The sequence below is a fragment of the Trichechus manatus genome, unplaced genomic scaffold, assembly GCF_000243295.1.
Source record: "Trichechus manatus latirostris isolate Lorelei unplaced genomic scaffold, TriManLat1.0 scaffold00209, whole genome shotgun sequence".
NCBI classification, from domain to species: Eukaryota; Metazoa; Chordata; class Mammalia; order Sirenia; family Trichechidae; genus Trichechus; species Trichechus manatus.
This window is the reverse complement of record NW_004444145.1, coordinates 2,435,751-2,442,375: the sequence shown is the minus strand read 5'-3', so window position 1 is coordinate 2,442,375 and position 6,625 is coordinate 2,435,751.

Here is a 6,625-nt window from a genome sequence, read left to right as displayed (position 1 = left end):
GCACAAATAAACATGTTAACTGATACCATAAGGATAAAATCAGCTAAATTTAGAGCACAGGAAATTCTACAAGACAAACTGCCCAGTTATATCAACAAATAAATGCCATAAAAAAGTAGAAGTGGTACTGTTATATGGTAAAGGAGTTTTAAGAGATTTATTAACCAAAAGCAATGTGTGGACTTTCTTTGAACCCTAAATCAAACAAATCAACTATAAAAAGGCTTTCTTATGCAACTGAGAAAATTAAACATGAACTGGGTATTAGATAATATTAAGATATTTTAGTTAAAAAATTTTTACATATGATAAAATATTGTGATTATGTTTTTTTAGACATTCTTATACTATATACCGAAGTAGTTAAAGATCAAATCACATGATGCCTGGGATTAGGTAAAAAGATACTTCAGGAAAAAAAAATGGAGAATGAATGAAATAAAAAATGGTAAATGTTAACCATTGTTGAACCTGGTGATGTGTGCACGGAGATTCATTATACCATTCTCTAATTTTATTTAAGTTTGAATGTTTTAATAATACAAAAATAAAAGAATTTTATTTGGTATCAAAAAAAAAAGTTATAGCTGTTATTGATCCTGGAAAGGCGGGTCCTTGTCCAGTGTGCTCAGACTTGCCAATAATCTGGACACCGGTCTTTGAGAAAGTAACTTTAATGCAATGCACAGAGCAAGGAGCCAGGAGGAAGTTCCTCAGATCCGACTCCCTGAGCTACAGGGAAGCAGGGCTTATATGTGATTTGGGTAGTAAGATGGTGGCAGAGGAGGCATACTGGGGAGGGAAAATTCTAGAAGGTGACCAGGAAACAGGAGGTGATGTGGCTCTTCTTGGACATCTTGCTTCGGAAAAGCTCTGGGTGATGATTTTCCTTCTGATTCATTCCTCCTGTTGCTGTGTCCGCTGTTGAGGCCAATTAGTGGTCACAGCTGGCCCTTCTGTGCATGTGGAGAGGGCCAAATCTGGCTTGGGCTAGTTTAAGGACTAATGGTGGGTCAGGTTACAACCCTCCCTTGAGTTGTAGCAATTCCTTAATCTTAAGGGATAAGGGTCAATGACTGATCTGGCTACTTCCTGCTGACATGGGGCAGAGTTTTAGGGACCTAGGAACAAGCAAGGAATGATTAGCTCCTGGGAGTAGCAGGCAAAAAAGACTTAAAACAAATGGACCACAAGTACCACAGCCTACAACAGACTGAGTTTAGCACAACTAGATGGTGCCCGGCTACTACCACCAATTGCTCTGACAGGGATCACAACAGAGGGTCCTGGACAGAGCTGGAGTAAAATGTAAGTCACTCCTGAGGTTCACCCTTCGGCCAAAGATTAGACAGGCCCATAAAACAAAACAAGAGACAGTAGATAAGTGGTACACAATACTGGGGAAACCAGCACAACTTGTCCAAGGCAAGGTCATGGAAGCTCCATAGACACAACCAAACTCCCTGAAGGACCGAATTACTGGGCTGAGGGCTGTAGTGACCATGGTCTCGGGAAACATCTAGCTCAACTGGCATAACATAATTTATAAAGAATATATGCCAGGCAAAGAGCTAAGTGGTTTTCAGTTTATCTTATTTAATTTTCACAATACTCCTATAAAGCAACTACTGTTGTTTACTGAGTCACCTGCAAGTGAAGTCCCTTGACCCCAAAATCAAAAGCTAGCAGAGCCAAGATTTGAACCCAGGCAGATGGTCTCCAGGACCCTTCTGTTATACTGCCACCAAAAGCTTTATTGGGTTTCTCCTGCTGCCAGGCCTTTCGTTTTCATGCACTCGGAGGTTTTCCCTTCAATCCAATTAACTACCTTCCATAAACACTGCAAATGGAGTAGGGAATAGAGAGTGCGATTATTCCCATAGCAGATAAATTTGGAACATATGACTGGAAACATAATGGTTAATAGCTTTCAGAGTTACATATAATTACCCAAGATGCCTGGAAACACTAAGTTCCTGGACTACTTAAGGATCATCTGAAGCTCTAATCCCCAGGCTGCCTTAAGGAAAGGTCTCCCATACAGCATTTCATAGAGGCTCAATTGAAGCCTGCTTCTAGGGGCCACCCAGACTCTCAACAGGGCAATGTAGCAGCTTGATCCAGGGTAGGATGGTCTCTTAGAATACAGGTATTCACCCACATTGTCCACACTAGCTTAGGCTTCTAATTAGAACTTTTAAGCACACAGTCAATGACTGTGGTCTCCAGGGAGCATGTAGCTTCCATTGAATTCCTAAAAGTCCTGACTTTGGATATGAAGGCTCCTCTGTTATTGCTTTCAATTGAATAAGGTAGGCCAAATGTAGGCATTGAGGAGAGCTTTGCTTACCTGAGATGCCTTTTCCATTTGGAAGGGGAAGGCTTCTACCCATCCAGTAAAGGTATCTACAAACACTAAAAGATATTTGAAACCTCCTGTAGCCATTGGTTAACTTTTAAGTTCACTTGCCAGTCTCCTCTGGGTCTGGTCCTGTGAGTTTGTACCCCTGGCATAGGAGGTGGTGGGCTAATTTTTGGATTGTTCTTTGCACAGGTGACACATTGTTGAGTCTTCTGTAGATTAGGCCCTTCAATCAGTTTGGCTATCCAGTGAAACATAGCATCTCGATTGTAATGTGGGAGCTACTGAGACAGATAGGGTTAACTGTGCTGGTGGAACAAAAGAGCTGTTAAAAGACTACCACCTAGAAGTTGGGTAAACAGGAACCACATCCTGTCAACATAAAATAAGGTCAGAACAACCCATTAATTACTACTTCCTCCTTAGTGTTTTTCTAGTTCCTTTCCCCTTCTTACAGCCTTCGCGTGCACTAAAGAATGAAGTATGACCACTGTTTGACCCCCCTTGGCCCACCGAAGGGGGCAAAGTAGTACAAAAGATCAGTGCACCTGTGCCATATCCCATAATAAGTATGCCAAGGGCTGTCAAGGAGACTCCATCTTGAATATCAGCGGGTTCCATCTTGGATTCCAGATGCACGCGCAACCCAACTGGTACACACGGCCATTCCAAGAAGTACCTGCTCCTTCAAAGAAACCCACTGAATATTCATTGCTGTATTGTCTCCACCAAACCCACATAAGCCCTAGCCTTGCTTCCCCGCTTCAAGTCAGTCTTTTGGAGAGGCATGAGCCCCCATGACTCCTTTTACTTGTCACAAGTAAAAGAAACCTGTTAGAGCTGAACCCAGAAACTGTCTCCTCTGTGTAATCTTACAAGAGAAAGACAAGGACCCAGTGAGTCCGGAGGGCCTCTGTGCCATCGGTGGTAACACTACCTTTATTATTATTATTATATATATATATATTATTATTATTATTATTCTGGTATTAACACCTGTCCTTGGAAATTGTACAACCACCCATCTTCTGCTCTGTTATTAAAGTCAAAGTCCCATTCACAAGCTCTGTTTATATCACATTAAGTGCACTAGGGGTTTTCTGGTAGCTGAAGATTAGGAATTAAAGCAAGGCAAGTGGCAGGGGTTTTTGTTCTAGTGGCTTGTTTGGCTGCTTGATCCTTTAATTATGTGAGACTCCCCTTTCTGGTACCCAGGGCAGTGTATAACTGCCCCCTCTGTTGACCATAGCACATTATTCCAAAAAGGCATCTCTAGTAGGCTTTCTTTCCTCCAGCCGAGATGCTCTTTGCTGTCACAGGCCTGCCAGGGTTTGGGGCGAGGTAAGGATGGTGACTGTCTCACCAGGCCCTGAAGCTGTGTGCCGCTTCTGCCTGTGTTTGGCAGCTATCCACCCTACCAATGAAGCTGGCTGTGGGCTGGGACTGCAAACTTGTCCCTGCCTGAGGCGGCTGGAGGGTCCCCTGTGTGCCTGGGACAGCAGCAGAGGCCATATTCTCCAGCTCTCTGGTCTGTTGTGCATGAAGTAATAGGATGGGCCCATGTCCACTAAGAATTCAGTAAGTTGTCCACTCACAGTCATTGTAACCCGGGGCTCCTCGTGGATCTTTTCTCTCCACTGCCACTATCTAGTCATCCTTGTAAATGCATTGCAGGATGAAAGCAGGGAGAATAATCGTTAAGCCAGGGGCTGGATGCCAGGGAGTCCCTGGACCCCATCAGTGCGAGTCATCGGCTGACAGCTGCAGGAGCTGCGTTATGGTTTCCTGCTTGGACTTGGTTTGCTGCAAGAGGCACTCTCGTTTCCAGTGGCCTTCTTGTTTGCAGTAGGCACACTGTCTGGGGCCTAGCTTTAGAGGGCCTTGGGTTGGCCACCAGCCCTTTTGGGGCCTATGGGGATTTGCCTTGCACCAGGTCTGCCTGAGTGGTGGGTTACCTCTGAGAGCTGCTGCCAGGAGTGCGGCCTTTCCTCCTGTACCTGGTCCCGTTTATTAAAGACCTTAAAGGCAATCTCAACAACTTGTGACGTATTCATTCCTAGACCTCCTAACTTTTGAAGCTTCCACCTGAAGTTGGTGATGAAAGTCATATTTGTTAACATGACATTCTGTGGGTCTTCAAGGTTTATATCAGTAAACTGCTGGTATGCTTCCTACACCTGTTCTAGGAAGCTAGAGGGATCTTCCTTGAGGCCCTGTTGTATATCCTGAACTTCTCTAAGGCTCTTCTGTTTTGGAGCCCTTTGCTGTAAACCAACTATCAAATAGTGTTTTACAATGTTCTAGCTGTCCTGTCCCCAGCCAATATCTGTGGCAGGTACACCTGGGCCGCGGGAGTCTAGTACCTTTCTGAGGGTTGAGGTTATGCAACCTGTCAGTCTCTTGGCATGCCCTCTGGAGTTAGAAGACTACTTAGGCTTCCAATTATATAGGTCAGAGGTGGAGAATGGTGTTTGGACACAGATAAACCCTCTAGGTTGGCCATTGTGATCCAGTCTGTATGGACACAGACAAACCCTCTAGGTTGGCCACTGTGATCCAGGGGCAGGCTTTTGTCTCAGCGGAAATTGCCCTGAGGAGACTTGGATGGATCACTGGCCAAATTGCCCCCACTATGGGTGTGTGCTGGGGAGATTATTCCCTGTGTGGGACTGGGAGTTTCTGAATCATTAGGAGCCAGTGAGCAAATTATCAGAGAAGTGGCAGAAGGATTCCGCTAAAGGGGTAGGCACTGCCAGGCTGGGAACCAGGCCTACACACCCAGGTGGAAGGGGTATGGATAAAAAAGCCTGTGTTTCTCCCGGGCAAATCCTAGTTCTCTTTTTAGTATATCCAATTAAGTATTGACTGAAGGTGTAGTTACATTCTCTCTGTAATCTATAATACTCAACATTCATTTCTAGAGAAACATTCAATATCCATAGTGCATTCAGTTAAACACATAACTCTCTAAAAACATTCCCTGTAGTCTTCTCTACACCTTACCCACTCATATGCATATGGCCTTTGGCCTCTGGCTAGGTGGAACAAGAAGGCCGTATTCCTCTATCAGTCTTTCAGTTATCTGGGCTGGCTTTTGTCCCAGGCCTCTCCAGGTGGGGCTTTTCTCCCTTTCCTTTTTCCCTGCACCATTAGCTTACACTGTTTTTGTAGGTTTTTATTCTGCCTGAGAGACATGAAGTTTTGTACTTAGGGGATTTCATCCCATTTTCTCTCTCTTTTACAAAACAGATCTAACTGTAAGATGGTAATTCACATGAAAAAAAAAAAAACAGCACCAGTAAAGGTACACCAGGTTAGTTTCCCATATTTCACTCACACACACACACACTCTCAGAAACAGAACCAGAACCTGAACCTAATCAAAGTCAAAACAAACAAACAAAAAAACCAAACCGGTTGCCATCGAGTTGATTCTGACTTACAGCGACCCCTAAAGGAGAGAGTAGAACTGCCCCATAGTATTTCCAAGGAGTGCTTGGTGGATTTGAACTGCTGACCTTTTGGTTAGCAGCTATAGCTTTTAACTAGTAGGCCACCAGGGTTTCCACAATTTGGTTCTGGGGAATCAGACGAAGCAGGATGGTCTACGTCCCAAACCCATGGCCTAGGCACAGGTAAGCCTCCCCTTCCCCTCTTCTCCTCTTCGACTTCTGGTGGCTACCTGGGCCCTTGCCGCTAGTAGACATGAGACCAGCTAGGGACAGAAAAGGCCTTAAACGAATGTTGTTTGCTTTCTCCTAATCTGTCTGCTTGTAGCTGTCTTTCAGATCAGCCAATTAGAACTAGAATCCTGGGCATGCCCGGTAAGAGACCAGGTTGACTGGCAGATGGCCTCATCCCGTAAGTGTTGCCTAGGAACCAAAATCACCGGATATACGTCATCGAGCAGTGACGGAGCCCATTTCCAAAGCGAGAAGTCCGTCAGCCACTTCTGTGCCAGAATTCTACCCCCGACCCCTTTTTCAATATATATGAAGTAAATGAGTATGTATGACTTCGCCTTTCCTGTGTGGTATAAAACTGCACTGCCAGCCCTTTGTTCAGAGAGAGAGTGCTTTTGGGGAGGATCCCTCCTCTCCTTACTGGCTGCCAGTAATAAACTATGCCTGTTGTAGGGGAAAAACATCACAAAGTTTAGTAAAGTAAAAAGAAAAGTTTTATTTGGCATATATTCGAAAGGACAAAAGTGGGAAGCGGACAAGCATGCTGCCACAGCCATGTCTGCCCGAGTCCAAAGAATAT